The sequence below is a fragment of the Anomalospiza imberbis genome, chromosome 4, assembly GCF_031753505.1.
Source record: "Anomalospiza imberbis isolate Cuckoo-Finch-1a 21T00152 chromosome 4, ASM3175350v1, whole genome shotgun sequence".
NCBI classification, from domain to species: Eukaryota; Metazoa; Chordata; class Aves; order Passeriformes; family Viduidae; genus Anomalospiza; species Anomalospiza imberbis.
In genome coordinates, this window is record NC_089684.1 from 39,037,182 (window position 1) to 39,051,264 (window position 14,083).

Sequence of the window (14,083 nt, forward strand, 5' to 3'; positions counted from 1 at the left end):
TTCAGTTTACAACCATTCCCTCTGGTCCTATCATGCACTGTGAGTGGTCTCAGACTTGGTAGCATCTTAGAGGATCAGAAATCTCCTGGGTTCCCTCTCTGACAGAGGAGGAGGAGCAGCTCACAGCCTTGACCTGAAGCCCCCCCCACACAAAACAGAATGGAAAAGATGAAGCTTTTTTTTCCCGGTCTCTGCCCTACAGTAGCCCAGCCAGAAGCACTGAGGTCCATTTAAGACCCTAACGCTCGGGCACAGCCTAAAAGCCCCGTGCTGCAGCCCAGCACAGCATCCCACCAGGCACAGTCTGAGGGCAAAGAGGTGTGGAAATCTGAAATCAACATTTCTGACGGCTATGGGCAGCTCATTAACAGCAGCATTGACATCAGCAAGTGGAAATAGTCCTCTGTTACAAACACACACACATCACACGTGGATTCCTACACCAAAAACCAGATCTGCTGCTTTGCCTCAGACTGGCTCATGTTTTTTCCGCTTAATAAAGAATCATGAGTTACTCTGAGGTTTCTTCTATCACAGACTTCTTTCAAACCTGACTGAGTAGCTATCATACCACCATCACTGAACCCACGAGAAATTTGGCAAGTGGAAAGAATTAAAATAAATTTGCTAGTATGAATTTTCCTATAGCTGTCCTTCATCAATTCTCATTTTAAAAAAAAAGTGTCCTTAACTTGCACAAATTAAAACCTATATAAAAACAAATTAGGCTGGAATTACTGCTTTGAGGTTCCTTCCAACCTAAAATATTTTAAGATGTAAGTTGCTTATCACAGCGATAACTTTGGCACAGGGGAGAAGACAGAGCAGCAGACACTGCTGTGATTACAACCAATAGATATGGGGACAGATATGGGTTCAATTAACACAGCCTGTGTTAATTGAAGAGTTCTTGTAGCCTGGAGAGCTACAGCTAATACAACCTGTATCTCTCAGGTGTCCTCAAGTTACCACCTGACAAATCTTCCAAGCAGTGCAGCTGAATCTATACAAATATTTCAGTGTTTCTTACTGTCCAAAGATAACACTTCAGTGAATAAAATAGGGGCATGAGGGGAAAAATGTATGGAATTAATTAAGAATAATAAGTAAATTCTTCCTCACAGAGAAGTCCTGTGACATTTAACAGTGGTGAAACCAACAGGCTTGTGGAACAGATTGCTCTGAGAGCCAGGAGAACCCAGGTGAAGGTATCTGCTGTGGTGGCCACTTGGCTGGACACCAGTCCTCACTGGGCCCAGGATTCCAGCAGCTGGAGCGCAGGCAGGCAGGGAACAGAGCTCCCAAGCTGCCTTCGTGACAGAGAACGTGTCCAATTCACACCACAGACATTCGTGTGATTTGCCAGATGAAGGGGTGGCTATTAATAGCTGCTTATGAATCCGTGAGACCGAGAGCTGATGCATGTATTTTTTTTTTTTAAGGTTACTATTCAAGGAAGCAGTGTAGTGCACAGCAGTAACAAAAGGATTATGGATTATGGCAACCAACAAAATATTCCCTGGAGAAAATTCCTCCAAAATTGGGTAGTGACAGAATCCAATCGGGGTAAAAAAAAAAAAAAAAAAAAAAAAAAAAAAAAAAAAAAAAAAAAAAGACACACCAGATCCAAACACAAAGAATAAAATCCATGCAGAACAAGGATCTTTCTCCTTTAACTTCTACAGGACTGGAAACCAGATGACCAGTTGTGCTTTTTTTTCTTTTTTAATTTTTGTTTTTTTTATTTTGTCAGACTGCCTAAGACTTAGCTGTCTTGAACACTGAAAACCTAACGCCAAAAATACCCAAAAAACAGCTTTCTTGATTTTAACTTACAGATTATTGAATAACCCACAGGCCACCAGCTTCTCTCCTGTTATTTGTAAGTCAGTCCAGATCCAGCTGGATGGGGAGGGGAAAGGCAGGTTTGGGTTTTGTTTGATTTGGTTTAGGCTAAAGCTCAAGGTCCGTTTATATAGGAAAGAAACTCCCACCCCCCATATGCAGTGTATTTTAACTTCAATAGAAAATAATAATAGAAAATAATACAGGAGCATATTATCCCTGTGCCAAGTGAGGTGCAATGCACACTCAGTTCTAGGATTTGGGGTTAAAATTTCTCAAGAAATAATTTTCTTTTCCTCTTTTACTACCTTTTACAGAATTTCCATTACTTTCCTTAAATACTGACTTTTTTTTGTCTACAGGTAACTAAGATCCTCCTTTCTAAAGCTATCAGAGCTGCTTTTTGGATAAGGATCAGTTATTTCCTCCAGGGCCTGAGAGCCTCTCCCTGAAATAACTCCTCCATCCACCCCATGAGTAAAACACTGAGCTCGACACCAGCTGGAGGCTTTGGGGGCAGGTTTCAGCTCACCTGCCTGAGCAGCCAGGCACAAAAACCCCTTAGGAGAGGAGCAAGGAGCAGTTTTGCCCCTTTGCCTCCAACGGGGACCCAAGGGCTTGGAAAGGAGCACACAGCAGTTCGCATCAGTGCACGAGATGAATATAAAACCCAAAGCAAAACACAATTTGTTTTTCAGTTTATTAAAGGAAATGTTTTCATATAATTAATCATGGTCCGTGAGGCCACTTTATCCAACGCCGTCCCTCCCTACCCCCGCCATCCCACACAGAGCCTTAGCCGGACTAAAATTTTGCAAAGCCTTGCATTGTTCTCCCTGACACCGGATCAGCGGACACAAAAAAGCAACTGCCAGCTCAAAAGCAATCCGGCGATAGAGCCTGGTGCTATCTAATCAAGGGCAAAAGGTCACTTCCGAACAACTGGGCAATAAAAGATTATTTCCAGCCACAGAACAGAAAGGCTCAGTGGTGGATGCTTGAAAGAGGGTGGTGGAAGGAGGGCAAAAGGGCTCCCGTCTGTGGGAGGAAGTGCATTGAATAAAGCCAGCAGACGGGAACCATCTGGCTTTGTGCGTGGTCTGTTCTTCAGAGGAGAGAAAAAGCCCCCTCAGCGGGGCCAGTGACTCTGTGCAATGATTCAAACTTTTCTTCTTTTTTTTTTTTTTTCCTTTCTCTTCCCCATCAATTTTAAAGCAGCTTTCCCAGGCACCAAAAAATTGGAAACGGAAACTTTCCTAATGGGCAGATGGACGCATCTTATCAAGTGCAAGTTGCAAGATGGAGCCCATGCTTTAATTTGGTCATGAGAGATGGCTCTTATCAGGGAGCGAGGTCTGTGGATGACCACACGGGGCTTTTTTTGTTTGTTTTGTTTTTAAGGACAGCTTAAAGAAGAAGCTTCCCAGGGACACAGTGGACTCAAATTCCCCACCCATCCAGTACACTGAGTTTTGGTTGCATTTTTAAGCTGCAAACGGCATTTCCAGCAGCATCACCACCTTTATTATGTATACTTCATGCATTTCCCCCTTTCCTCTCTCTCCCCACTTGTTATTTCGCCTCCCTTGAATGAAAGCAAGAAAATAAAAGGGCCAGATTACATTCAGTCCAGTTGCCATGGCCTGTGGGAGGGCAGAATTGCAAACACTTCAGTACAAATGGTACAATCCCTCCTCCCCCTCCCCTCAGCCCTGCAGTTGTCCTCCATGTCCTCACTTTCCCTCGCTCTGTGGTTCGCACCGGAGGCCTTTGGCACTTGGCGGCGAGGAGCTGAATCTATTCAAGTGCGCCCAGACACCTCCTCCATTCACCAGTGAATTAACTTTAAGCATGCAAATCACACTAATCCAGAATTCACAGGAGAGGAAGTCAGGAGGGTTCCCAGTGGTCTGGGAAATATTTTTCCTTTCGGGAAGTGAAGGGGAGGGGGGTCATTGCACTCTTCTTTAGAGCTCGCTGCAGGTCACTCTGGCTCATCTCAAAGAAAGTTTAGTTCAGAGGCTCAGCTTGACATTCATTGGTTTCTAAATCAGAACCTCTTGAGCGATTGTCCCAGCAATCCCAGGGATTGGGGCCTGAGTAAATAGCCTCCGACTAATTCTGCTGTAGTAGGGGGGAAACTAAGCAGTTAAATGTCCACTTTATGAACAGAAAACAACAACTGAGCCTTTGTCCTAATAGGGTGCAGAAGGAAACCGTTTTGCAGGGCTCATCTGCATGAGAAACCCGGGCAGCTGGGAAACACCGACATACAGCTTGGGGGGAGATCCACGGGCACATTGGAGGAGAAAAATATTCCATACATTGGCTTTCTGTACTGCCACCTTCAAAAGGGAAGCAAAACTCAGGAATTCTGAGTAAGTCAGACACAGCTTGATAATTGAGGGGCTTTGTTTTAAATGGGAAAAAAAAAACCAAACAAACAAAACAAAACAAAAAAAAAACCACAAAGGAAAAGTTGAAATTGAAAACCTACACAGCTAGTCCTCTGCCACAGCCTATTTGTTAGAGAATGAAAAAAAAAAACAAAACACTACCAACAGCAACTTGACCAAATGGCCAAGACAACTGCTCTGGTATTTATTCTCTACAGCTCTGCAAGATCAGGCAGTGCAAAGATACCAGAGTTTCTGCTATAGTCTCACCAAACAGACACGGAAATGCAGGATGCAGTTTGGGAATGCAAAGCCAAAAAGGAAAACCACAGAGTTGAAGTGGACCTACTATAAAGTAGGTTAAGAAACCCCAGTGTCACTCATCCTGCTCTTTTTTTTTTGAAACTCAGTACTGATCTAGTCTCAGTTTTCTTAGCTAAGGGTTTCTTGGCAGTCACAGGCATTTTTCTCTAAGAATTTTTAGACGCCCAGAAGTGGTTGGAAAAGCACAGGCAAAGAACTTGCCCACCACATTCCCTGTCCCTCCGAGAGCTGAGCAAAAAGCCTTGCCCTATTACTGCCCAGGGTGAGTTCTATAACCCATATAGCAGACATGGAAACTGCATTCCACTTGCTCATCAAACCCAGTGGGAAAACAGCTTGAAGGTGCAGAGGGAAAAATCCCAAATGTAAAGCAGGTGAGCCTCAGCTTAAGGCAGCTGCTGCTTTAACAGCCACCTTCAACACTTCAGAAAGTGAAACCACTTACTGAACAACAAAGCTGTGTGCAAGGAGGAGGGGATGGCTGAGAAAATGTGTCCCTGGAACAGACCCTTTAGGGACAGGCCAAGGCGAGATGATGAGGTTATCACCAGGAAGATCATAGTCCCAAACTGCAAGGTCACAACCTGCAGGAATTTAGACAAAGCTTTTAAAGAGAAGCAAATCCAGCCTATTCTAGAGTGCCCCAAAAGAGATAACCATCCAAAGGGACGCTTCCATGGCCCAGCAGTGCAATATTCACATTCTAGCCACAATAGAGCCAAACAGATTCACTGCAGTGGGGGCAGCTCCTACTCCCACGTACCATGATTAAAAACCTGGAGACTCACAGTTGTTTCAGAGCTCCACTGGCATTCTTTGAGGCCACAGCGTGCTCTACACTGAGCAGCCACCCTGTTTTCCACTCCACTTAGCATTAATTACAAGCCTCTTTCTTGGATAGCTTGGCAGCTTTGTGGTTCAAGGGGGAAAGGGGAAAAAAAAAAAAAATCTCATCCTATTAAGTGTAGCCCAGCGACCAAAAGACTCTGAAAGATAGGAAACCCTTCTCAGCGTGAACAAGCAGCAGAACTGCACTTTAAAATACAGGTTTTAATTGCAAGTGGCATTTCCAAGCTACCCTGCTCATGGGGCCACCTCAATGAGGGCCAGGAGTGCTACCAGACAGTTAATTCCCTCAAACAAACAGCTTCCCACTCCCAGCCACAAACAGGGCTTTAAACATACCCCATTTGTATCACAAAAGGCAGTCAAAGCCCCTGTCCTTGCAGGAGGCTTAGCTCTAGCTAGGCACCCAACACAGACTAAGTTGGTAAGAACCTCCATTTGGTCTCTCTAGCTGACTCAAACCCAGCATTTTGCTGGGGGCAGATTCTGCAATTTTCCTACCAAGCCCCTGTAGCCTGATCACAGATCATGGGCCAATTTTAGCTGATACCCTTAGCACAGACTCACCAAATCCACTGGAGCTCCAGAAGGGATGGAGGAGAACAGCACAGCTGTCCTGTCATAAACCCTTGGGTTTAAGACTGCAGGTCTTAGGGCAAGCCTGAAGGAGATCAAGACCATACTGCGACATGCCTCAAGAAGAGCAGGCCTGCTTAATACCCCTCTATATAACCAAAGGCTCTTGTCCTGGCTGTCTCCTCAGCTGTGGGGAGTTTGGGCCTTCTAATTCTGTGGAGCATCCCAGGTGCTCTCAAGGGCAGAAAGGAGTTTGCCACCAGCTGAGTTGCTCAGAGCTTTACAGGCAGATTTTTTTAAATTTAACCCTGAATTTACAAACCCTGGAGCATTGGGCTGCCATGTTCTCTGCATTCTAACTAGCTTAGCCAACAACACACACTGCCAGTGTCTTGCTGATGTGGTATCCTTTAGGTTTGTAACCCAAGGGAAATATATGCCAGTAATCTACTGTGCAGATGAGGCAAGCAATCACTATTCCTTACATCCAGTTGTAAATCAAAGGGTTTCCTGCCTAAGTCTAGATAAGAATATAACCCCTAGGCTATGGACCACCTGACAGCACTGAGTCCTTTTGTTGGGAAAATTACTGCAGATGACTCAGTACTTTCACCTGTTCTCCTTTGCCAGGTAGCATCTCCTCTGGATGGCTGGACTGAGCTGAGGCTTCAGCAGAAACTTGAAGCTGAGACTCCTTAGACAAGAAATTCCAGCTGGGGTCTAGCTTTACAGGCCATCCCTGCATTTCCAGCACAGGAGGCCAACGGAGACAGAGCCACCTCCACCATATCCTGGTGAGATCTGCCTCCTTCACTTGGGGAAGTGCTTAACTCCAGGTTTTGCTGAGCCTGACAGCCTTTAACCTCCAGGCCTTGCCATGGCCTGTGACAGTCCTGTTGTGAGAGACTGCTTTGAATGCAAGCTGATGACAGAAGAAGGATGTAGGAAATTTTAAAAAGCATTTTCCATTCTGACTCTGGTGTATTACTGTACAACCTTGTCCAACTCCTCCACTGTTTTGTGGCTGTTGTCACATACTTCTCCTGTCTCTCTGCTGCCCTTTCTACCCAGCCAGCGGGCTCACTCCGTGGGATGCTTCCCACCATCGTTGCAGGCACAAAACTGAAAACTCTGATGTCATATCTCATAACCCATCAAAAAGCACCTTTTCTGAATCAGGGAGATGGGATGAGGTCATCAGGAGTTGCAACCATTCTCTTTTTTTGGCACACCACCTCCTTATATTAGAGGCATTGCAGGGAGGGCATTGTAAAGGTTAGGTAAAATCAAAACAGAATTGTCAGGAATTCCTCTCCCCAACATTTGTCTTGGCAAATTTACATCCTCTGAAAAACATGAGGGAGGCATTGTTTTCCACAGCAGAACATCATGTAGGAGCGGGGCTGATACAAAGAACAGCCTGCCCAAGGGCACTGGGGAGGCCTTAGAGGCAGGAGGGGAAAACCTTTGGTGTACACTGAGTGTATGTGCAAATACCCCCACGTGTCCCTCTGCCCACAGAATGCAGGAGGAGGAAAGGATTGTCCATCACACAGCTCCTGGCATGGGAGACATTTTCACTATTGTTTTACTATATTATACTGCAGTGCCCATGAGCCCTGCACAATTGCATTGCCCATAAGCACAGAAGAGCCAGAACACCCCTTTGCATTGGCATCTCACAGAAGCACTGTTGCAGATTCACAGGTGGGAAGAGTTGTGGAGAGATATCGTGTTCATTCAGATCTCCTCTATCTTCCTAGATTATCTGCAAGGAACTGGAGAAAGAGTGAAATAATCATGATCTCCTAACAAACCTACCAGTGAGACAGTTTTACAGCTTGGCTCCAAGCCTCTGCTCAGACTCTCTTCCTCCTCTTTTTTAGAGCTCAGTGAGGATGAGCAACAGAGGGCATGGGCATCCTTCCATCTGCTCCCACTCTGGAGCAGAGATACATCCAAAATATTGCAACTCTGCAATCCTTCTCTCCTTCTGGGATGGTTTCAATGATAAGATTTACAGCCTAAAAGATATCACTGAAGTCATGGTAGTAAGTAAGAGGGGCAGCTACAACAGGAAGGAGGAGAAACAGAAGTATTTTACCGAGTCCAAGCCTTGCAGGTGGTGAGAACAAGAAGTAAAAGTCATGCTCACAGTTAAAAGCTAATGAAATTCTGCAATCCCCATGGGAAACTCAGAAACACAGGTATGAAATGCAGTACTGCTTCTTGTTCCCATTTGTTTTTTAATACTTTGGTTACATGTTCAAATGCAACACACAGACAGAGTGCAGGGACTGAATTTCTTCAGGTGATGCTGGACACATCCCATTTTTGGTTCATAGCCCTGCATCCACATCTGCAGTTCCAGTAGCCACCTACAGTGATGTGTCTTCAGGCAGGGAGGTAAGGAAGGAGAACACCTCTAAACACAGAGAGGCATGAGCATCCCAATTCAGACACTATCCATCTGCCCCAGTTTTTTGATAAATTTTAATAACACTGCAAGAGCATCTCTTCGTATCTTCTTCATAGGCATCCACAGCCCTCCATTAGCAAGATAAGAATAAACAACAGCCACTTCAATCTTTATGTGGTAAAACAAGCTTCTGTATTTAAGATAAACTTTACAAGACAGGTGGTTTCCTACAATGGAATATCCCCAAGAAAACATTTAACTATCCTACATAAACGTCAACAAGGTACGAGAAGAGTGCACCTAATAAAGGAGATAGAGGCTACAATAAAAAGGGCCCTAAATCAAAGGGCAGGTTCACACCAGCAAACACACACACTGGGCTGATTGGAACAGGGCCCGCAGCATTGCTGGCAGCCCAGCAGCTCTTCTGGTGTGGCTTTCCCTGCCTTTGCTTGGAGGTTTGACCCACACCATCACCTTGCTGGGGCTGTGGCCGGGACTGCATCCACAAATCTGCCCCTTCGGATTCTGTATTGGGAGATCGGTGTGTACTTCTACCTTTATCAGCTCTTAAAAAAAAAAAAAAAAATAAAAATAAAAAAAAAAAAAAAGGAAGGGGGGAAGAACGCAGAGCAAACATTATCTATTGTTAATTACCTGTAAAGTAGGGCTTTTGCCACTTCCCCAGTTTCTAAGAGCTCTGAAGTGAAACCTGAAAGAAGCCACCCATTGTTTCCAATTGTGCAAGAGCCAGGAGCAAATAGGGCTCAAATTGCAGCTCTGAAAGGCAGCAGGAAATTGGCAGCCCGGTAATCTGCTCCCCACCATTCAGGGGAACAAAGGCGACATTCCTCCTCAAGTAGTCACCATTAGAAACCCAAGGTTGATCTATTTAGTAAGGCCCACAGAATAAATCTGTGGAAATAAAGAGTTTTAATTAGAAGGCCATAGGATATGGCTCTAGTTTCGAGCCCCTCAAGTAACTTGTATTATTTAGGCTCTTACCTCGTTTCCCACATAACCAACGCTGACACCCAGACATCACCACCGCTGCCATGGGAAAAAAAAAAAAAAGAAAAAAAAAAAAAAAAAAGAAAAACACCCAACAACTAATAAACGTGGAAACTGATCATTACAAGTGGATCATGCCATACAGTGTGCTGTACCAAGAACATTTCAAATTGGTCCCTGTCTTGGGATTATATATTTTCCCCATAGAGTATTAACAATCCATCTAACATACCACACCCCCCTATCTATGGCATGTTTTAAATATTCTTCAGAAAGTGCTACAGTTTCCAGCAGGATGGGTTTTTTCCCCTCTCCCATCCATCCATCTATCCCTGTGCACAGAATGACTCAGTATTTAAACACTGCTGGTCAAAGGCTCCTGGCACCAGTGCCTCACAGTATGGCTCCACACAGCCCTCCAGCCCCAGTTTTCCCAGCAGCCAAATAGAAGAGTTTATTTCAGAGCTGTTTTATCAGGCACAGCTAATTTAAAAGAATTTAAGTCCAAGTGCAAAATCCTCTGAGATACTTTGGAATTTTTGCCACCTGAACAGATAAAGTTGTCCCAACCCCAGTGTGTTAGAACTGTCAGGGGGAGAGAAGATGAGGTTTACTTTTCCAGGGGATGTTATCTGCACCTGGCAGCAGTGATGGATGACTCTGGAACTACCATGGCAAGTACTCCTGCTCCAGTACAGGGCAAGGGACGGAAAGTGGGGGTACAGGAGCACAGGCCCTAGAACTTCAGGTTTGAAAGCCCATACAGAAATCTCTGTGGAGACTCCAGGATGGCATCTTCTGTCTTTACCACTTACTCCAGAGAGACCCTTTGGCTATTTAACACAGCAGAACTGGTGCATTTTCAACTCTAATAGTATTTCCTCACATACTCTTGGCAGATCAGTAAATTCAAGCCCAGGTACAGCCAAAGTTTGGCAAAGTTCCTCCCTGGAGTTGAATTTCAGAACACAAGTTCATGACATCCAACTATCCTGTACTTCCCACCCTGACTAACTAGGTTTATCCTCACCTTGAATTGGATGAGGTACAGGATATGTAAAAATGTATGAAATCAAAAAGTGCCTCAGTGACAGCACAGGTGCTCCTGTAGTCATAGCACATTTCATCCAGAACTTTGCATGCCATGTAGAAAAATGAACAAGTGGACAATTATTCCCTAAAAAGGGGAATTTACCTGACCCCTAAAAAGAAGGGGTCAGGTAAATGAGACTGGATTTAGATAAGACTTGGGTATAAAAAGAAGGAACTGTGCTATCTCCCAATACCCAGGTTAGAGGAAAGCTCCAGCACTTCCCCTTGCCTTTCAGGCAGCTAGTTTATTCATTTTCATCTGAAAGTGTGCTACTCATAAAGTGCACAGACCCAAAAACAACAGATCAGACACCACAGAAGAAATGAAGCTTTGGAGAGAACCTTCACCAGGCCAGGTAAATTCATCCCTTCCTCCTGCTTGGAGTGCAGAAGAGGAATCCTCACAGCACTGCAAGAACTCTCAGGTGGTTTGGAAATTGAGGTATGCGCCAGAAAACAGGCGGCTTCATTTAAAATAGCCATTAAGTAGTTAATCAGTTATGTAATTTCAGCCTATTTAGGGAGCTCCAGCTACTTCTCACTGTCACTTTATCCCACAAACTAAGAACATCCTAACATTTATGAGCACTGGGCATTCCTAAGGCAGTGCAGGCACTGTCGCCTGGCCAGCTCATTCACTGGTGTAAATCCATCAGCTCCATTCAGAAGAAATATTCCATGGAATAAACCCGCTCATACTCTGGCAGCGACCCTGCGGGGTCAGGCAGGATGTCCCATTGTGCTCCTTCTTGCACAAACACAATGGGGTTCAGCCCCTGGGGGCAGAGCCTCTGTCAGGCTGTTTGTGCCTCCTGACACCGTGTTCTGCAGGATGTTTGTTTTCAGGTCGGGGCACCCAACCAACTTGTAGACAAAGGTTCACAAAACAGGGTGTGCTTACAAGGCCAGAGCCATGGCTATCAGGCACAGCTTTCTCCAAGGACTGACCAAATGTAGCTCTTTATTTTGGAGCAGAGAAGCATCCCACACTTTCAAGCTAATTTTGGAATATGTACTTCTCCTGGTAGCACACTTATAATACTTATTTTATAATTTTATATTATCTTATAATACTGCTCCATGCATGTATCAGTAATTTTGAAAAATCCAGGTGAATTTCTGGTTCTTTGTCTCACTCATACATACTTAAACTAAAAAGCCAAGCCACATATGGTTGGCAGAAAAACTTGGCCGAATTTGTGTTTATTGGTAAGTAAATGAGGCAGTATCTCAAGACACCTTCACCAGGAGGAGTGGGAATGGCAGCTCCTGGGAAAACCAACTGCACTACATCTGTTTATCACAAATGTAAACCAAGCTGTAAATGTCACTCTGAGATCACAGGGTTTTTGAGCAGATCTTTTCAGTGACCTTTTTGAGCAACTCCTTACTACAGGCTCCTCATGGCTGGGGAACTAACGCCAAGGGTAGAAGCCATGCCTTGGCTCCTCCCACCAGCCAGAGGAAGGTGAGACACAACCACAGGGAAGAACTACAAATGATCAAGACCTGCCGTAAAAGCAAACTGCCCCGCAAATGAAAGGTCATCAGAACAAGACCTGTACAGCCCCATGTGCTGTGTAAGGTTGCTAAATCCAGCTGTGTGACAGCAGAACAGAATTTTATTCCAGATTTTTTTGAAGCACCACCATGACTGACACAAATGCTCCAGCTGGAAGAAGGCCAACAATTAATCAGGATTCCTTAGAATTTTGAGGTAATTTTAGCAGAACAAGAAATGCAGAAGTATCAGCGAGTCCTGAACATTCCTCCAGGACAAAAATCTATTACTTCATATAAGTCCATTAAAACACTTCATCTAGCCCCTTTAATCCCTCTTAACAGATTTGCTTTATCACAGACAGAGGAGCTAATCCCCTCCCACCTGTCTTTATAACATGGAACCATAAATAAGACCAAGTACTTTTCATTTGTTAGGCATTGTCACCCCTTGGATAACACCCTCACCCACCCCAGGATTGGTGTAATGGAGCCATCTTTGGAGAAACACCCCAACTCTGCGGGCAAATTCTCACCCCAGTCATGGACTCCTCCAGCATGGAACATGGAAACTTTATCTAGCCATTGTTTTTATTGCTAAACTGCCGTTTCCTAAACTCATCTCTTATCATGAGTTTCGAGACGCTAAGCAAACTGAGAATTCCAGCTTGCTGGACTTCCCTTTTTCCTTCAACCCAGACCTTACACGTCTGAGGCTTTCGCTGCTGGAACCAGATGGCAGCCTCGGCCAAATCCATCAGCCACCCATGCAATTAGGTCAGTAGGTCAGCTGAACTTACTGCCTCATTACACCATCGTTTTACAAAGAGTTCTCTTGGCTTCTCAGAACAAGGTCCCAGAAATATCAGGGAAAAAAACGTAATTTTTATGAGCTACATTGCAATAGGCTCTGACAGTCTGGTGCTCTGCAGACATGGAGGCGTAACCTCAAACAGCCCCCTGATAAATTTGGGGTTGAATGACTGAAATGTGCACTTCAGTACCCTAATTGCTGGAAATCCCCTCAGCAAACCCCCTTCCAACAGAACACAGCATCCTTGGATGGCCATTCCACTGTGGAAGGTAGAACAGACACAGTGGCTGATCACTTGGGGCATATTTAAAGTAACCTGTGTCTCTTCAGGCTGTGGAGGCTTCACAGCTTCACTTCATCCAGCTGTCAGCTTGCTCCATTCTTTCAGCTGGAAAGACATTCATGTGCTCTCACCCAACCCTGCGTGGCTCTTCACCACAAAGCCCAACTGCCTGAGTGAATCCCCTGTAATTTCCATGGCACAGTGGCAATAACCTCACATTCCAGAGCTCAGATATATTTGTGTCGCAGTTGAGATAGCCATGACACACAGAGTAGCACCAGGCAGTCTCAGAAAGTTTTAAGCATTCACCCAAACAGAGTCACCCCATACCTCATCAGAAGGCTTCAGGCATCTGCCCACACAGAGCAACATCCAGTCACTCCAGAAGGCTGCAAGCATCTGCCCTTCTTGGCCTTCAGCCCAGCCTTTCATACCCTGATGTTGATGCACTGCACCTGAGTGCCCTCTGTTCCCTTTGGAGGTTGGTCAGTGCACCTGGGCACTCATTACCTCAATGCTGGTCACCTGCTTCTCACAGCTGTAGCCCATTAGGGATGACACTCAGCTGCAGCCCCACTCCTAATTACCACAAACTGTGTGCCTACAGATTTGTATGTTAATACAAAGCACACAGCATCTAACCCAAGAGAAAAACACATTATTCGCATTTTTCTAACACTGCCTGCTCTACCTGGCAATTAGAAAACCATGTAAGACCTGCAAGGAACTGTTTTCTTCTCTTTGCTGTGTAGGTCCAAGTCAATTTTTTCTCCAGAGGCACTGCAACCTCAAGTTATTCCCAAAATCCGGTTAGAAACAGGAGAATTAGCATGACTAACTACAGCATAGCTGTTGTTTTAAAAAAGAGATCTGAAACAGTGTCCCAACATAGCTTCTGATGGAAGACAATCATTAAAGGATGGAGAACATGTGGGTCCTTTGGGATTTTCTTCTCTTCTGCTAGGAACCAACCCAAA

At 44.9% G+C, this 14,083-nt stretch overlaps 2 long non-coding RNA genes across 4 annotated transcripts in view; one reads left to right on the forward strand and one right to left on the reverse strand.

The window, feature by feature from the left end:
* Positions 1-13,456, reverse strand: part of LOC137472630 (uncharacterized) — a 206,501-nt gene extending 193,045 nt beyond the window's left edge. For all 3 annotated transcript variants that reach the window (XR_010998322.1, XR_010998320.1, XR_010998321.1), the window contains exon 1: positions 13,437-13,456. This is a non-coding gene — a long non-coding RNA (uncharacterized lncRNA). The remainder of the gene's footprint in view (positions 1-13,436) is intronic.
* On the forward strand, positions 4,639-9,021 carry LOC137472628 (uncharacterized). Its single transcript, XR_010998317.1, has 2 exons — positions 4,639-6,781; positions 7,874-9,021. It is a non-coding gene; the product is annotated as an uncharacterized lncRNA (long non-coding RNA).
* Positions 13,457-14,083: the final 627 nt, after the last annotated feature.